Source organism: Anoplopoma fimbria, chromosome 8 (genome assembly GCF_027596085.1).
Source record: "Anoplopoma fimbria isolate UVic2021 breed Golden Eagle Sablefish chromosome 8, Afim_UVic_2022, whole genome shotgun sequence".
In the NCBI taxonomy this organism is placed as follows: domain Eukaryota; kingdom Metazoa; phylum Chordata; class Actinopteri; order Perciformes; family Anoplopomatidae; genus Anoplopoma; species Anoplopoma fimbria.
In genome coordinates, this window is record NC_072456.1 from 13791260 (window position 1) to 13809061 (window position 17802).

The 17802-nt window shown below is 38.2% G+C and overlaps 1 protein-coding gene across 4 annotated transcripts in view; it reads right to left on the reverse strand.

Annotated features, from left to right (window-relative positions):
* The window catches only part of kank3 (KN motif and ankyrin repeat domains 3), a 28810-nt gene extending 13681 nt beyond the window's left edge, over nt 1-15129 (reverse strand). Inside the window, exons 1-5 of one of the 4 annotated variants that reach the window (XM_054602751.1) lie at nt 15074-15129; nt 13022-13093; nt 12212-12321; nt 6702-6806; nt 522-594 (exon numbers count right to left, since the gene is read on the reverse strand). The gene's annotated coding sequence lies outside the window, so the exon portion shown is untranslated. The remainder of the gene's footprint in view (nt 1-521; nt 595-6701; nt 6807-12211; nt 12322-13021; nt 13094-15073) is intronic. The other 3 variants (XM_054602753.1, XM_054602754.1, XM_054602755.1) reach the window with 3 other exon arrangements.
* Between the last annotated feature and the right edge of the window lie 2673 nt (nt 15130-17802).

Consider the following 17802-nt stretch of genomic DNA (forward strand, 5'->3'; position numbering starts at 1 on the left):
ACAAGACAGCTGCTCCATTAATGACAGCGTCACACCATCCAACTCCACTGAGAAACCACAGGATTCTTGTCGCCACAAGACTGCTGCAACCTGACACACATACTGCTGCTCTGGGAAATATACAATTTCCTTCTGGAATAATGTCTGTGTATTTAGACACAAAGAAAGGAAGGGGACTGACTAACTTGTAAAACATCATTGCAAAACAACAAAGCTAAACACAAAACAATTGTGAGGCTTCCCCAACATTAAAAAGTAAACTTTTAAATATATAAAACATTTGTTTGCAGTAGGAATTAATGCAAACAATTCTGACATGGACTGAAGCTGTCCGATGTTTAGTTTGTTCAAAACAGACACTAAAAATGTAAAAGCTTCCTGTGCTTCAGGAAAAGAGCACAGGTAACGACAAAGTGGGGAAAACCATTAACCTGGATAACTGAACCCCAAGTACAGAAATATTATTATTATATAATATTGATATTTTCAAACTAATGCTTTTGTGTTGAGGAGCAGTTCACCTCTCAGCCCCTCAGTGAGCAAGTCATACAGCTGGAGTTCAGGCTGGTTCCCTCTTTCCTTCTCCACTCAGCCCTGAGAGAGATAGAGAGAGAGAGTGAGCGACATCCACCATGAGAAACAGATCACAGTGCAGTTGCATAAATAGACAGTACAGCATATTGACCATACTATCATTAGTTATGTCCTTCGCAGTTCTCACTCCAGATCTCAACCCACGTATTGGAAGATTGGGACTCAAATGCGAAAAACACTCCACCACCATCAAAACACCAAATGACTGAACATGTCGTGTGAGAATGATATTTAATCAATCCAGCAGAATCTTTGCTGAGGAGCAATGAAGCTGTTCAGGAAGATTATGACGATTTGTACACATTTGTATAAATACCACACATAGTGAGTTCTGCCCTTTAAATTTGGAGTCTTTCAATGAATTCCAGCTGTTTTTTATATTATTTTTCTCTTTTGCAGAAATCCCAAGTATTTTTTTATCTCAACATAGGACGAAGGGAAACATCTACTAGACCAGAGAAGATGTGCTATCATGTGACATAAGAGGGAGTTTGAGGGGCTGAAGAATAGAGTATGAAGAAGCCTTGATGGTGAACAACGCGACACTAACGTCAACTTTGACAAGGTGTGCATCCACCTGCACCATCACAAACCTCACAGGTGTGTAAGTTTACTGAGAAAATTATAGGTGTTGCCGTCCATTTGGGTCTTATAAAGCCGGTGTGTTTGGGGCATAACATAACTTTTAAAGATGGAGGGAAAGATTCATTAACACAAAACTACAGATGCACTGTGTATGTGTTTTCATATTTCAAAGACAGTCTCAGATACAGTAACTTGTACCCCCACCGCCCCCGTGCACACACACACACACACACACACAAAAACCTCACATACATGCAGTCATTCATTTTGTTTCAAACGAACACACATACGGATGTGTTTTCCAGCTGCCTCAGGCGCATTCCTTACACATGCTGTTGTAACACGCCGGTTGTCATTCTAGCTGACTGACTACTGATAACCTATAAACACACACACACACACACACACACACACACACACACACACACACACACACACACACACACACACACACACACACACACACACACACACACACACACACACACACACACACACACACACACACACCATGTGTCGTCTCAGACTGCAGCAGGCAGACAGTTTATTGTCAAGGTAAAGACGACAACATTCAGAGGGACAGAGGACTAATTATCACAGATTATATTATAGACTAATTATGGACAATTTAAATATGAAATGTAAAGAAAAAGAATCCTCTAACTGACAACGATGTTTCTGCTCAGTCTCTTCTTATCACAGCTCTGTTTCTCCTCAGTGTGTCTGTCAGTTTCTCTGCTCAGGTCAAACCACAGTAGACGTGATGCTGCAGCGTCAGACACAAGTTATACAAAAAGGTTTTCAAGGTTGACTCACCCCTTTGGTTTGCGTAGATCAGAGCCAGAGAGAGGTAGTTTACTGTACTATGAGTTTGTTGAGGATCAAACAATGACTCACATGACTCAAAGATGGTTTATTTACTGTGCAATTTTAGCAGAATGTAATCCTGCCTTGTTGGAATTACAAGAGATGTAGAAGTTGACACAAATCTGGCTTCAGTTTATGCCACTTAAACTTATTTTCTGCACTCTTCTTATCAGAAAAGAGTGCAGACAAGAAGTCTCATTGTTGGGAGCTGTTCAGATACCAATACCAGTATTGGAAATGTCTCCAGTGAAGCCTAAAATGCTAAACCGGGTATCAAGAGAGTATCAGAGCCTATGCACCTATCCTATAGCACCCATAACGCTAAGAAACCTTATATTTGTACAGAGATCAGACATAACTATGTGTATAAATGTATGTTTATAAACAGTGTGCAAAATACCAGGGCAATCAGGGGGTACAAGTGATGCAAATAAACACAAATGATCCATATACAGGATGAATTGCTAGTTAAACAGCGCTAAACTAACAGCATATCTTCTTTTAATGTCATGAAATAGTGTCAAATTTTCTTAATTTGTTTGAAGACACAATAATGCACTTTAATCAGTCATCCACAGCAGCAAAAAGAAAGATGACTGCTGCAAGGGATGAGAAGTATCCATTTACTCCTGAAGCTGAATAGCACAATGTGTTGCAAAGTTAATTTGACTGTTGAACAAACAAAATCAACCCCTGACAGTCGAGTCTCTCCTCCTCCCCACTATCTAATAATCATTATCTATTTTTTTTCTATTCGCTTCATTCTTTCATTCTTCAGTATCCTTCTTCTCATTTAAACATTTCCTTTCTCCTCTTTCTTTCTCACCTCCTTCTTTTCACTATTGGTCTCTATTTTTCCTCCTCTCCTACATGACTAATTTCTCCTCTCACCCTCTTCTTTTCTCACCACACACACACGCACACGCACACGCACACACACACACACGCACACGCACACACACACACACACACGCTCCTCAAGTGTTTCTGTTTTTCTCTCTGATTTGATGACAGACAGCAAATTATAGACCTCAGGGAGAAGCTGCATTCCTTCTTTCTTCACCCCCGAGTCCTGACCAGCCGAGAGCCACTCTGTCAAGGCTCAAACTTGCTCACACCCCCCGAGTGCCAATGATCATAACAACACTTGCACAAGCCAAAAACAAAATAACTAAAAGGCCCATAAACACACGTACGCGATTGCACACAGCAACAGAAACACAGTGCATGTATTCTCACACACACACACACATGGAGTCACAAGATCCTGCAGTCAGAAAAAGATGATGTTCACAGATACAAATTTCAGTGAACACATTTGGGGATACCACCTTAATTTAGTAAACACTTAACGGTTTTTATCGTCTACAGATAAAGTTCAGCCTAAGGCATCTGTCTTTTCAGAGCTTCAAATGACATGACATTCTTCAGTTTTAATGTAACACTGCAGTCAACTTTAAACCGCAGCTGCTCAGAGTCAACACATTTCAGCCACACAATAATCTGCCATATCTGCCAGCACTATCAGCAACTAAAAGTCTGTGTGAAACGAGGCAGAATGAATACTGTGAAAACTCTACATCTGTTTTCATCTGTTGAAGGAACGGTACAGTGTCATTTTATGCTTCTACAATGTCCAGAACTCAAACTTTGCTGCTAATTACAGTGCAATTCCAAAGTATTTAGAAATAACAAACTCTGTGCCTTTTTAATATTGTGAGCATCTTGGATAACATTGTACTCACCAAAGTTTTTTTTAAACATTTGAAAACAAACAGGAAAATCCAGTGTGCAGGACAACAAAAGTCTAGCACATTTAAAAAATTTTAACTGATGGATGTTTACAACCCGTTCGAACGACTTTGCTTGTATTTTTGCAGTTTGCTGCTGGACTTTATTGTGTTTTCAGATCTCAACAATTAACTTTAGTCAGTACAGTTTTATTGTCATTTAAAGAAATGATGGCCACATGTACAAAAATAAGCCCAAAGATGTAATAAACTGAAATTCCAGCAGTTGGTATAGTTGGGATGGAAACAGATTTAGGAGTATTACGCACATTTATTTCCATAAAAAATAACCTGGATATATTAGTATTTTAGTGACCAAGAATGTATTTTAAAAAATGTCAAATACTGAACAGTTAATGATACAATTTTTCCCCTCGTGTTCAGTAGGAACTTGTGACGAGTGGAGAAGAACCACGTCGTCCCAGAGCAGACTCACGAAGAAGAGAACAGCGAGTTGTTCTGCACTCAGTGGAAGAGGAAATGCTGTGCTGGTTGGAGGCTCGGGGGCATGTTTTAAAAACAGTGACCTCATCCTCACCGCCCGCCACCCTTTTCCCGAGATGAGAAGTCAATCTGACAGATGAGGAGGGAGTAGGAGCCGACATCCTCTCTCACTAACAGCAACTTTTACTATCCGACTGCTTTACATCTTCACACAGAAAGACACGCACACACACACAGACACACACACACACACACACACACACACACACACACACACACACACACACACACACACACACACACACACACACACACACACACACACACACACACACACACACACACACAAAGCACAAATATAGGCCTCCACCCCATATGACACACTAGGATTACAACACTTGTAAGTTATTTTATATTCAGTTTAACAAAAATCCCAAATCTTATCCTAAAAATTGCTCATTTTTAATCCAATAGTTTCCTATCTGAAACGATTAATGAATAAGATTGATCAAAGGAAACTTTATCTTCAACGATTTTGATAATGGATACAATCGTTTAAGCAAAAATATTTGGTGGTTCCATCTGCAAAGTTTCATTGTTTTAATAGAAAATTATATATTTTGGGGAAATTAACTGTTAATCGATCAAAAAAACAATTGAAAAAAATGGAAGACAACTCAGGAAGAGCAACTGAGGAGGGCTCCCTCCTCAAGGATAGAAAACAGCGCAGATGTTATGTGAACAGAATAGACCAACATGTAAAGCAGCTTGTTCATAACAAATTAAATCTCATCTCATATCACATGACCTTCATCAGCAGAAGACAAGCTACAAAATGGATTTTTACCAGATTTTTTTTTAAAATTACATTACCAAGGTTAAGAACAAATTTGAACCTCAACTTTTGAGCTAAAATTACCAAAAAGTGGTCAGGAAAATGAAAATATGAACTAGGATTCCAAGGCACCTGTGCAATTGATCCTCAACTGCTAACAAAAATGGTATGATAAGATCAAAAGCTCCAAAACATCTCCTAAATGGATCTCGAGGTTGGATTTTTCTGTAGCTGTTATTTCCAAAGTCAAGAATGAACTTTGAACATTAACTTAGTTGTTGCTTTCTGAAACAGGAAACAGCATCCCTATGCAAATTTTCTATTTTAACAAGCTTCAACTCTCATCCCATTCTGAACTTTGAAGGATATAGACATGATTTGTTTCATGTCTTTATCCTTGTGAGGACATTTAGTCCTAATAGGCATAAATTCAAGCACACACACACACACACTAACAGAAGAGCCTCTCTGCTGCTGGGATAAATCTGCAGTTTCCTGAAGGGAAGCCCACTACTCCCCCAATAAATCCCCCTCATCAACACATAACCCCTTCATGCCCCTGCGGGAGACCTCCCATTGTTTCCCAGTAGGAACTGGGGGTGGGGGTCGGGGCCTGCCAGGAAACCCATCAGGCCGTCCTGAAAGCTGCTTCCTGAAGGCAGCAGGAAAACACTGGAGAGAACGCAAGCAAAAACTGTGAACTAAACAAATAGAGCCAGTGTAACACACACACACACACACACGCGCACACGCACACACACACACACACACACACACACACACACACACACACACACACACACACACACACCGAGGCAGACATCACATGATGCCTCACATGGAGGTTAGATAACTTGTTATCACTTTTGGCCGAAGACTTGAGTGTTTAAGTGTCACACAGAAACACTCTGTCACCTATATATACACACACACACACACACACACACACACACATATATATATATATATATACACACACACACACACACACACACAAAAACATCATCTCTTCAACATAAATCAGACACTGACGTCACATCTCTAACATCCTGCGTGTGCTGCTGTATCCAGACTAAAAGAGAAATCTTTTTTTTTTTTAAATCACGTTGACTTCAAACATCACATGCGTCCTGCCTCCCCTCCCTCTTCCTTCCAGATTCTCCAGCAAACACAATCGGGCACATTCAGCCTCCACAATGAGGCTCTATGCCTGTTTGGTGGCGGCGCTGTTTTCGAGAAGTTTTGTGAGGCCTCGTTGTTTTCTCCACACCAGACGCAAATGTCACAATGTAAATTAAATATAGTTGCTGGGGAAAAGCTATTCAGACAAATCACGAGTTTTTGTGAGAAGTATTGGCACGGAAATATGTTAAAAACTGATTTTGTCGGTTCTTGTATTGAATGGTTGCTCACCGCTTCGTAACATTCACAAACAAATGTGGCTAGAGACAACAGGATCAGTTCAGGTTACCTCAACTCCTCCAACACAGCTGAAGCCTCATCCATTATACATTCGATATTTATTGACGGGCATAATAGGAAAGGTTAACATTTTTCAAGTCTATGTTCATAAAATACTGACATACCCACAGCGCTGGTGCTACCTTCATGAGCCTCACTTGCTGTGCGTAGGGCACCGACTGCCAGAGAGCCACCGAAACAGCTGGAGATGGTTGTGCTGCCTCGACAATCTTGGAAGGAATGGCCCAGAAAAAGTTAACAGGGGGGACCGAAGAGAGACAAACAAAGAAACAGAAGTGAATATCTTATAGTAACATGTCAGGATGAATCAGCTGATGTGGTACCGTGGAATAACATCATTCCTACAGATGTAAAGTAAAATGAACTTTCACTTTGTAGCTGGATTCTGTCTGCATCATTTTACAATCCATTTGAATCTTTGGCTACTGCAGCTGCTTTTAATGAGCAACTGCCAATTTTAACAGTTTCAATGTCTATTCACAACACATTTGTATAGGTTTGTATGCATTTTTTATTTGATCTATCATGGATTATGTGTTATTTAGATCAAGGATCTAAGATCTATTCTATCAATCGTGTTTTCTTTTCCTGTATGTGAAATATAAAGTTTGGCTAATCATTTAAGGTTTAAGATTAAGCATACATAATTGCTAAGATTTGTTTTATTTTGTTTTTAACCCTTTAAACCATCTTTCCTCATCCCCAGTTAATTACTGAATTTAGTTTTTTTTAAACATACTAAACTCTGCATGTATATACTAATTCATTTCCCTTTTATTTCTAAATGAATGCAGGATCAATTCTGAAATGTGTGCATGGAGGAACCCAAGAGGAAGCAACTGACCATCAACCATCTGCCAACAGTTCAGTTACACAAGATAAACCTCAAACAACCAGCAGGTTTGTGGAGAACAGTCGGGACAAAGATGGGGGGAACATCCATAGTCCAAATATTTGAGGCTTCAGTAGTCTGAACCTACCAAACCAACTTGATTTGACAAACTCACTCTTAGTACAAAAATCCCACTTTGGCTTATAAATTGTAAAAGTATTTTGGGATTTGGTACATTCTCTCTTACTAGTAAAAACCTTCTGCATCTTTTGTGAAAACTGCATTGTGGTTTTCCATCCAGTAAAGATTAAAATATGGACGACCACAGAACCAAACCAACTGACGGTCATGAATGAGTTCTTGGAATAGCAAAATTATATGTTTCTTTCTGTAAACAATGATGTTAGCATCAGTTTGCTGAGCTGCACAGTATCCCAGCAGCAGCATCCAGTCAGCTGAGACTGAGGCGGTCCCATGGCTGACAAATGCTCCCCCTCCCCCCACCCCCACTCTGCACCCGACCCTGAAACAAAGCAGCGTTCACGAATCAAGTTTTCCCCAATTAGCCAGTTTACAGTTCTGATGTCACGTTGCAATTTGGACTTAAACACCTTGTTTTCCGTCCGTGGTGAGACACAGACTCTCCAGGCCTGTTTTCCCAACATGACAAACCGAACCTTTGTAGAAGCTGCTTTTTAAATATGCAAGAAAAAACTCCACTGAGTTCTCATCCTTAAAATATGTCTCGTTCTGCACATTTACTTTTTCTACATTCACTTCAGCTCTTTGTTTTCTAGCCAAGCAAATAACAAAAGCAATCCAGCTTAATACATCTCTACAGTCTCTCTGAGTTGACCTAGATATTCAACATTTGTTTCTTTCACAACAGTAGCAACCGGAGTCTCCAGATGTTTGATTTTCATAACTACAGAACAGGACCAGATGTCAGCAGCTTTCTGCCCAGAAACAACTGAAATATGTGTATATCATCATGTTGTTTCCTTCACTGGTGGAAATTATACAAGTTCAGCATCTCTTTGATGCAGAGCGTCAGGGTAATGACAAGGCACTGGGTGAACATAGGTCTTTGAAAAGTCTCCTAAAGCTCCTGCAAAAACACACCTTTATCACCGTGGAGCTGCTCCTGAGGAAAATACATGTTTGTGGGCTCTAATTCAGTTTTCCATGCAGGCACACTGATTCCGTTAGCTCCTCAAATACAGGCTGCTCATTACTCCTGAGAGGCAATCTGATGTCTGCCAGGCCTTACCAAACATAATTGAACATATCGATGCCATGCAGCAGACACCGAGACAATCTGCAGTGATCTCACCCGAAATGACAAGGAGACTCCTTTCATGAAATTTGGCTTTTACTTGCTCTTCTTCTGTTGCCTCTTCTGTTACATTACACAACTCCTTTACCTCTATGTTTTTCAATATTTTGGTTCCACTTTCTAATAAGTTAAAAATGTTGTCAGGTTGTGTAAAGTACCTCAGGCTCCCATCACGTCTTGTTTTTAGTTCTTTAATTTAGACTCTCTTTAGTCAGACTTTCCAATGAACCGTCTGAGCTTCTGGAAGAAGAACAACTTGATGGCTTATTACAAAGTGATAAACTCATACCTTTATTAATGACTTGACTATTAATGACAAAGCAGCCACAGAGATGTTTTACAACATGTCCACCCAAAAAAGTTATTATTTTCTAATTGCAAAACTGATTGCAAAACTGATCTGCAAAGCAGTAAGAAATGATTTAAACCACGAATAAAGCAGTCAGTTACTACTTTTAAAGAGCACTCTATTGGGAAGTGTAACCAGTATTTTTATTTTTACATTTTTATCATTTTCCTAAAATAAAGCTTTTCACAGAATGCTTTACAAAATGACTGTTATTCAGAAAATGGCAAACAATTCTTCAAAAGACGAATGGGAACATAAAAAAAGACTAAAATCAGGATACAAAAGATAGTTTTCATCTTGTGTGGCTGCAGTGGGAACTGAACATGGCAGCGTTGTTCAGCCTCAGTGTATGACTTCATAGGGCAGAGGTGCTTTTCCACAGAGCTAAACACAACATTTCCTCCATTACGAGCCAGCGAACAGAGGTGATCTCTGTGCTGTGAAACAAGTTTTAAACTGGAGTTCAAGGCCTCGCTCTCACCTTGCCCACAGAGATGTTTTTCTCAGGCATCAGATTCAATACCTCGAGAAGGCTTCAGAGAAAGTTTGAGTACAACCACAAACTTCTCTCTCTTCAGTAGCACACAAAAACTTTCATTGTTTCATCCAAAAATGAAAAATTGGAACAAAATGTTAAAGACATCAAAACGACGTGCTGGAAGTGTTTCCAAAATCAGTCGTGGTTTGATTCTTCCACAGAGAGAACTTTCACCATTTACCCGCCAAAAAGCCCTTTAGGGTCAAATATCACAACCTGTAAATCATGTTCATAGTCTGTTGGACTAAACACGTTCACCAGTTGAAGGAAAACGCAGCAGTGATTTGTGCATTTGAAGTTTTTCCCACCCTGATGTTAGTGCTCACAGTTCGATAAGTGCTTCTTTCCCATGCTCTGCCCAAAGTACTTCAGTGAACACGGGTATTTTTAGCCCTGTGTTTTTCATTCAGAGTCTCTCAGGCAGTGGAGATAGCCGAGGGCAGAGCGTCTGATTGGACCACAGTGTTGGACGCTGACTGACAGCCCCTTTAATTCATACTATTGTCCTGTTTTACTACTCGTTTCAGTCATTGGAAGGCATTGTTACTTTATGTACAGTCATTTTACAGCAATTTAAAAGGATAAATCTGATGATATTATGAATTATTTATACATGTATATCCATACATTATTATATATATATATGTATCCAAGAAATGCACTATTTACTCCTGTGTCAATAAAGTTAGTACAAAAACTACAGTGCCCAGCTGTTTGATGCCTTTTTCATGATGGTTTTCATGATGTTGCACCAACTCAGAGCGGTATACAAAACTACAGAATACAAGGGCAGTCTGTTATCTTGAGGACACAACTTAAGTATTAAATTATCTGTTCATATAATTCTGTTTCCCTCCTGCCACCACTCACCCTTATTATCTCAAGATATAAGAAATGTGATTTTGGAGAAAATTACATTTTATTACATTTTTAAGTTACCTCAAACACTCAAAACTATTTTCTCATGATCACATTTTTTTCCAGATAATTGAGTTTTCCATTGTCTTTACTCAAGAGACTGTTCAAGTCTATTAGCTGTTCAGAGTTAGAGAGACTTGATTTAATTCACTCAAAAGGCCAAGAGGAAGGACTTCATAATGAAAATAATCAGACAACTAAATTGTTAAATTAAGTCTTTCATCTTGAGAATATTTAAAGATGTAAAATATCTCGAGATAACAATTAAATACAAACTAAATAAAAAAATAAAAAAACCTAAGTTGTTCTATTTTTTTGGTTTAATGAGTCACATCTCGAGACCAATGGAACAAATAATATGAGAAACTCCTGTGAATATTATAGTTTCTACCAGCTACAAAGAACTAAGACAACACAACTGCCTTTGTTTTACTATTAAATATTTGTGTCATTTCTATTTATTACATTCTACTGTTTACAGTTTAGTGTTCTTGTATTGTAATTGCTCTAAACTTCCTGTCCAGCTGGAAGTCAACTCTGGAGCCATTGTTTTAAAAATATTTGAACGTGGTCTCTGCTACAAAAATCAAGATCAATCAAAATAACACAAGGTTTTTTTCTACCTTGTGAAAACTAAAGCTACATGTAGAAAAGCACGCAGCTGCTTCACTCAAACAAACTGAACTTCTGAAGGGCTTCTCCTCTTTCAAGAACAATTTGGAAAGCCACTTTAATCAGAGGAACTGGCGTGAAGCTGAAAGTGGTCATTTCCATTTTCAAAGCCTGTGTGCCTGATAATTATGATGAAAAGCCTCCAGCTATCAGGTTCCACACAACTCCGACACTTAACACTAATTGTTGCCTCAGAAGAAGAAAAAATAGCTTGAACTAAAAGGTAAACAAACCACATAGATCCACAGAGCAGAAAATGTATTTGTTTCAGTTCTCCTGGAATAATTGTTATTTAATCAGTGGGTATCCGTTTCAATTCTAGATAAACAACCGTACAAGCTCAACATTCTCTCTTCAACTGATTAACAAATGGTGCCACCTTTAACAGGGAGGCCTTCAAACCATTTTAACTCAACATAAAAAAAAACCCCAGTGCTCTCATTAATTTCACTCAGACCAGTCGAGCAACCAGTGGTGGAAGACATATAAAAAATACACAAAAGTACCCCATCACAAGTGAAAGTCCTGCATTCAAAAACATAAGTAAAAGTACAGAGGTACTATCAACTAAATGTGATGTAAAGTAATAATAGTAAAAGTACTCATAATGCAAAGAAATGTTTCCTGTGAGTGTTATGTATAATATTATTGGATTATAAATACTGATGCATTCATACTGCTGTAGTCTGTTAACATGGAATGTTTTTAACTCATTTCTATGTTGTTGAGTACTTAAATCTATGAAAACACTTTAACTTGTTTCTATATTAAATTCTATATACAAAAATAAAAAAGTATCCCAGGCTGTTAAAAAAATGTAGTCGAGTAACAATTACAAAATTGTGTATGATGGAGTAGAAGTTAAGAAGCAGCATAAAATGGTCAAATTCAAATTAAGTGAATGTGTCTCAAAATTGTACTTATGCATATTGCCTCAGTAAATGAAACAGCTGTGTATTCATTGCTTACTTTGTGATTGTTGTGACCAAAGATAAAATAGTTGCCGCTTTGATATCTCTCCAGGAGTTCTAAGATGTTGTTACAGATCCGCTGTGCAGTGTTTTGGCATATGATGAGCCCTGAAACAAATTAATTTGTTATTCAAACCATTTCATTGTCTAATGCCTGAATGCCCACAAGCCGCATTTAGAAATTCAACTCAGTGGTATTTCACATGGACGTCACATGAAACTGATTGAAAACTTTGTTATTCAATATAAAAGCAGTCCAGTGAGTTGCAGTCAGTAAATTCATGTTTAGCAAACGTGTTTGTCTGGAAAGACCAAACAGGAAGAGGTTATGAGTAATGTAAAGATCAAATTTTACTAATAATCCAAGACAAGTACAACACAGGTTGTTACCAATCTAAATATGTAAACTAATTCTAATTCAGGGGTTGTTTTAGATTCCAAACCCATCAGATTACCTGTTAAAAAATGCTCATTTTGGTTCTGACTCTAGGTTACTGTCATCTTAACGCTGGTGAGTCCAGCTTTCTCTTCGCTCATCATGTCACTGCAGTTCAGAATAACTCGGTCTGGAAGCGCTAAAATAAACCCCTCGTAATAGAGCTAAAAATACGACAGCATGCATCTTATCAAGCTCATGAGTGAGAGCACACACCCAAATTTAATTCAGTTTTAATTTAATAAACTCTCCTTCCTTTGTTTTTAGGTGTAAGCAAGGTGATAATGTATGAATTAGGGAGTGTGTATAAAAGGTACAAAAACAACAGGACCAAGAGAGGGAATATCCAGAGTATCAAAGTGTAACACTGACCTCCAACATCTCCAACTAAACTTACAGTCGATCTATTTTGGAGGCGACAGCAGTAAGTCAAACCCCAGAGTCCTGTTGCAGAAAGACAGTTTCCCCTCAGACAGAAAGTTGTTGAGTGATAAACACTGATTCAAAGGACAAGCCTCTGTTTACTCATGGCATCTTTGTTCAGCAGGTTGTCTGGTGGTTATCAATTTTGGAAAATGCGCCCTGGTTATATATCAAAAACATTAATAAAATAACCGCCGGCTTTAATTTCTGTTTAATTTTACAAGAAGACTCTAAAGCGGAAGTTCAACTAAAAAGCCACCACATCTGGACATTCCTAACTGAAATAATTAAACATTTATTGTTTCTCTTTTTATTTATTGCCTTTTATCCGATAACTTTAAAATATATATAAAGGATTCCCCCTTTATATAGTTAGTATTAAATAATTTATCCACAATCGTAAAGAAGAAAAATAAACAAATTAATTAATTAGGGGTGCATCGATCCAACTTTTTCAGTCCTGATACCAGCACATGGGCTTCAGGTATCGGTCGATATAGAGTCACGAGCCGATACCAGAGTTAAATTAAAAAGCTGTTTGCCTCAATGTGTGGAAGTGACGGGGATTATTCTCTATGTGTAAGGCAACATCAGGCTCGACTTAATCATTGATTTCAAACGAATGAATAAATAGATGTATATTTACTGAATTGTTGTTGTCAAAGACCAGCATTAACAGGAATTATAACTGAAGTGTCAACCTTTTCAAAGCAGCACCCGATTTGTCTAAACAGGAATAAAAATCATCAATAAGTAGTTTATATAGTATATAATACAGAATTGAATAGATCGGCCACTTTTGTCACCAATACCCGATCCAGCTATTTGAGTCAGTAGTCAATATCTGCTTAATATCGCATCCCTACTTCAGTTACTAAAAAAAGTTACTCTCCAGTCATCATCATCAATCATCCTACTGGATGCTCTCTCAAACTCGTCGTTAAAATCAAATGTTGCTTCCTTTTAATGAATCCTTTCACTCCTTCTCTGTAAACACATCTGATCACCAGAATGAACAACAATATTTTGGCTGATTCTGCAAAACCCATGAAATCAGAAGTTGCAATTACATCGTAAGTAAACATCCAACGTCGTTATTATTTTGTTCTTCAGTATCTGCATGTGGCAACGAACGTTTGTTTAAGGTTTAGAGAAAGATGCGGATAATAGAAAATTAACTTTGGTTAAACTCGCAATAAATTACTTGTTTTGGCCACTCTGTAGCAAAGAGAACAAGTTGTGAACACAACGTTGACGTAACATCACTTTTTAAGTTAATATGTTGAGCTTGATAGCAAATATTTACACATCCAGAAGTTATGGAGTTGTGTTTTTGTCAGCCTAATGAAAAAACGTCAAATATTTACTGTGGTTTCGCTCTGTATTTGGTCTCCACCGACAAGGTTTCAACAATTCCTACAATAGAGGAGGTGGAGGGAGGGGGGGAGGCGTTTCCATCCCATGCAGCAGCCTCACCCACAACATTATCTGAGAGAGATTTATTTTTGCTCTACCAGCAGGCAAACAAACTTTATTTATGAATCACTTTGCAAACAGAAGTTCTTAAGAGGAGAGAGACAGGAAAAAAGTGGGAGATATAAGAAAAACAAAGAACAAACTAAGTAATGTTAGTTACAGAATGATATAAATGACAGAGTCTTACTGTCACTTTTAGGGCTATAAAAAGCTATGATAGACATATATAACTTTAAAGATAGAAACTATAGGTCTCTATTGAAATATCAAGGATTTTCATTCCTGGAAGTAAAAACGCAATAAAGCACAATAGGATTATAAACACATAAGAGCAGTAGGACACTTAAAGTCCTTGAAATATTTCAGGAGCATGAAAAACACAGATTTTCTGCAGCCAACCAGCTTTTCTTCCAATAATTCACCGCAACACTTAGAGGCAGCTCACAGCTTGGCAATAATCAATAATCAATAATCAATACGTATCAGCATCATGTGTGGAAATCGATCCCTCGGGCTGTTTCCTACCTTCTGCCGTCTCTCCGTCCAGTCTCACTGAGACTTGTCATGACTTTCAGGAGAAGGTAGAAAAGTTTGGGAGGAGAAGATGAAAAAAACAAAAAAACCTCCTTCCCCTCTGACTGGTGTCAAGTTACACAACATGTAAAAGGAGTCTTCCGGTTTGGGAATTTAAAAATAAAACGCCAATGTTGAACATGGTTGCATTGGGGTTCTTTTTTTTCGTTTTGTTAGTTGTATATAAGCAGTTGCCACTTTCCTATTTGTTGTTTTCCCCCATGCATTGCTGCTGCTTATAATTTTTTATACATTTTGTTACAACACCTGCAACATCTACCTCACCAGGTAGAGCGCTCGTCCTGCAACCACAAGGTTGGTGGTTCGAACCCCGGGCCTCTACAGTCAACATGCCGAGGTGGCTGTGGCGTAGTGGAGAGTAAGGTAGTTCTCCAATCAGTGGGTCGGTGGTTCGATACCCGGCTTTGGCAGTCGATGTGTCCTTGGGCAAGACACTTAACCCCAAGTTGCTCCCGAAGGCTTGCCATCGGTGTGGACTGGATGTGAATGAATGTTAGTTAGAGTCTGATGGTGGCACCTTGCATGGTAGCCTGTCATCAGTGTGTGAATGGGTGAATGATATGTAATATACTACTGATTGTAAGTTGCTTTGGATAAAAGCGTCTGCTAAATGACTGTAATGTAATGTGTCCTTGAGCGAGACACCTAACCCCAAGTTGCTCCCCGGGCGCTTCTTAGCAGCTCACTGCTCCTCCGGGATGGGTCAAAATGCAGAGAATCATAAATTTCCCCACTGTGGGACTAATAAAGGATTGATTATTATTATTATTATTATTATTATTATTATTATTATTATTATTATTATTATTATTATTATTATTATTATTAATACATGGAAACCACATAAGTTAGCTATGAAAAACAGCATTGGGGTGAATGCATTGTTCTTTAGCATCAGCAGCTCAGTCTGTGGGGACTTGACTGGGAGTATGGATGTGTATTGAGCAAGACCCCAGACCCCCAACACTCCTCCCTGGGTGCTGTATGCACCCATACAATGAGTTAAATACAGAGGCTTATTTGACTGTGATCATGTGTGACAGTAAAAGTGGATTTACATGTACATTTTATTTACACAATTGCATTAAATACATGCCCAATAATGCTATAGTTGCCCTACATTTTAGCATTTGCATGTGCTTTTATTTTGAAAGCAGAATCATGTATGAACCAGTCATTTCCTGTCTTACTGTCGATTTTGACCAGCTTTCCTAAGTTTGCTGTTGGTTTGCCGCTGATTACAGCGCGAAGGAATCAATGACAGACAGCTGAATCAACCAATCAGGAACGAAGAACACGGCCCCTGGCTGGTGACGACAAAGGGGCGGGACTTGTTCTTCAGATTGGACAAACGGCGCCAAAATGACAAAATGCGTCTCAACAGTTGTTTATAATCGAAATATAAATGCCGATCCACCGATAAATATCATAGCGTTTATTCAGCATTGATATCAAAATAATCCACAGACTTTAAACACATTTAGCTCGTTTTAGGAGTCCAGTTTCCTTCTGTTTTGTGGTCTAAATAGCTAATACCAATATGATTTTCTACTGGTCCGTTAGTATTAAAGTCAACCAGAGCTCACACAATATTTTAGATTTTGTATGCTTGTCACAGTTAGAGGGAAAACATATATTTCTTTATATTGAAATAAACAGCTGACAACAACAACAATATATCACCACAAACTACAGTATCTTCCATCAAACAGATGAGGACGCTGTTGTCTTTCAGTTTGAAGGCAGTCAGAGCATAAACAGTCTACAACTTACTGCTGTTTAGCAGTGCTGGAAAGTACATTTTTGTATGTAGGCCTACTTGTCTCAATTAAATGCTACTTTATATTTCTACTTCACTGCATTATAGATGTTTTTTTATATATAAGGCTACTTCAACACATTTATCTGACAGCTGGAGTTACTTTAGATTAAGATTTTAAACAGGGATGTTCTTAATTAGTTTTAGTTTCCACTGCATCTGGCTGAGATGTTTGTTTGTACTTTTAAAGTAATTTAATGACGCTCATGTTCAGTTCACATTATTCAGCTTATGAACATTTCTTTAGATTTAAATTATTTATTAGGTCTAATTGTTATTTGGAGTTAAAGGCAATATGGGCTTCATATTGAGGGACAAAGCTAATTCTCGACTTGAGAAACATTCATTTTAGTTTTCAAGCACATCTCAAGTTCTTTCTCATTTTCTCACTCCTCGGTGAATGTAGTTTTTCAACAAGAAGAAATTTGAACAAAATACTTGTGTGTGCAGGTGTTTTATTCAGAGGAGGTTGGAAGTTAAAGAGCCAGATATTTCCCTCAGGAGTTGGTGGACCAAACACAGCTAAAGGGAGTTTAATACTGGCCAGAAACACAACTTCGAATTAATGATCATGTTGCTTTGTGGCTGAACGTGTAATATAATAAGTGAGTTGTTGTGTTGACAGCGTGTTCTGCTGCCCCCAAGTGGCCAGAAATCCCCCAAAGAAACTGGAAATGTTAAAGCAGGAGACAAACACATTAAAGATAATAGGTTGACACAACAATAGGAGATTGTATAAAATATACTTTTGCATCATTTAAATGCAAGTAATAGACACATGCATGAATGTTTTAGATTTATTTATTATCATTTTATTAACAGATTATTTTTTTTTTAAAAA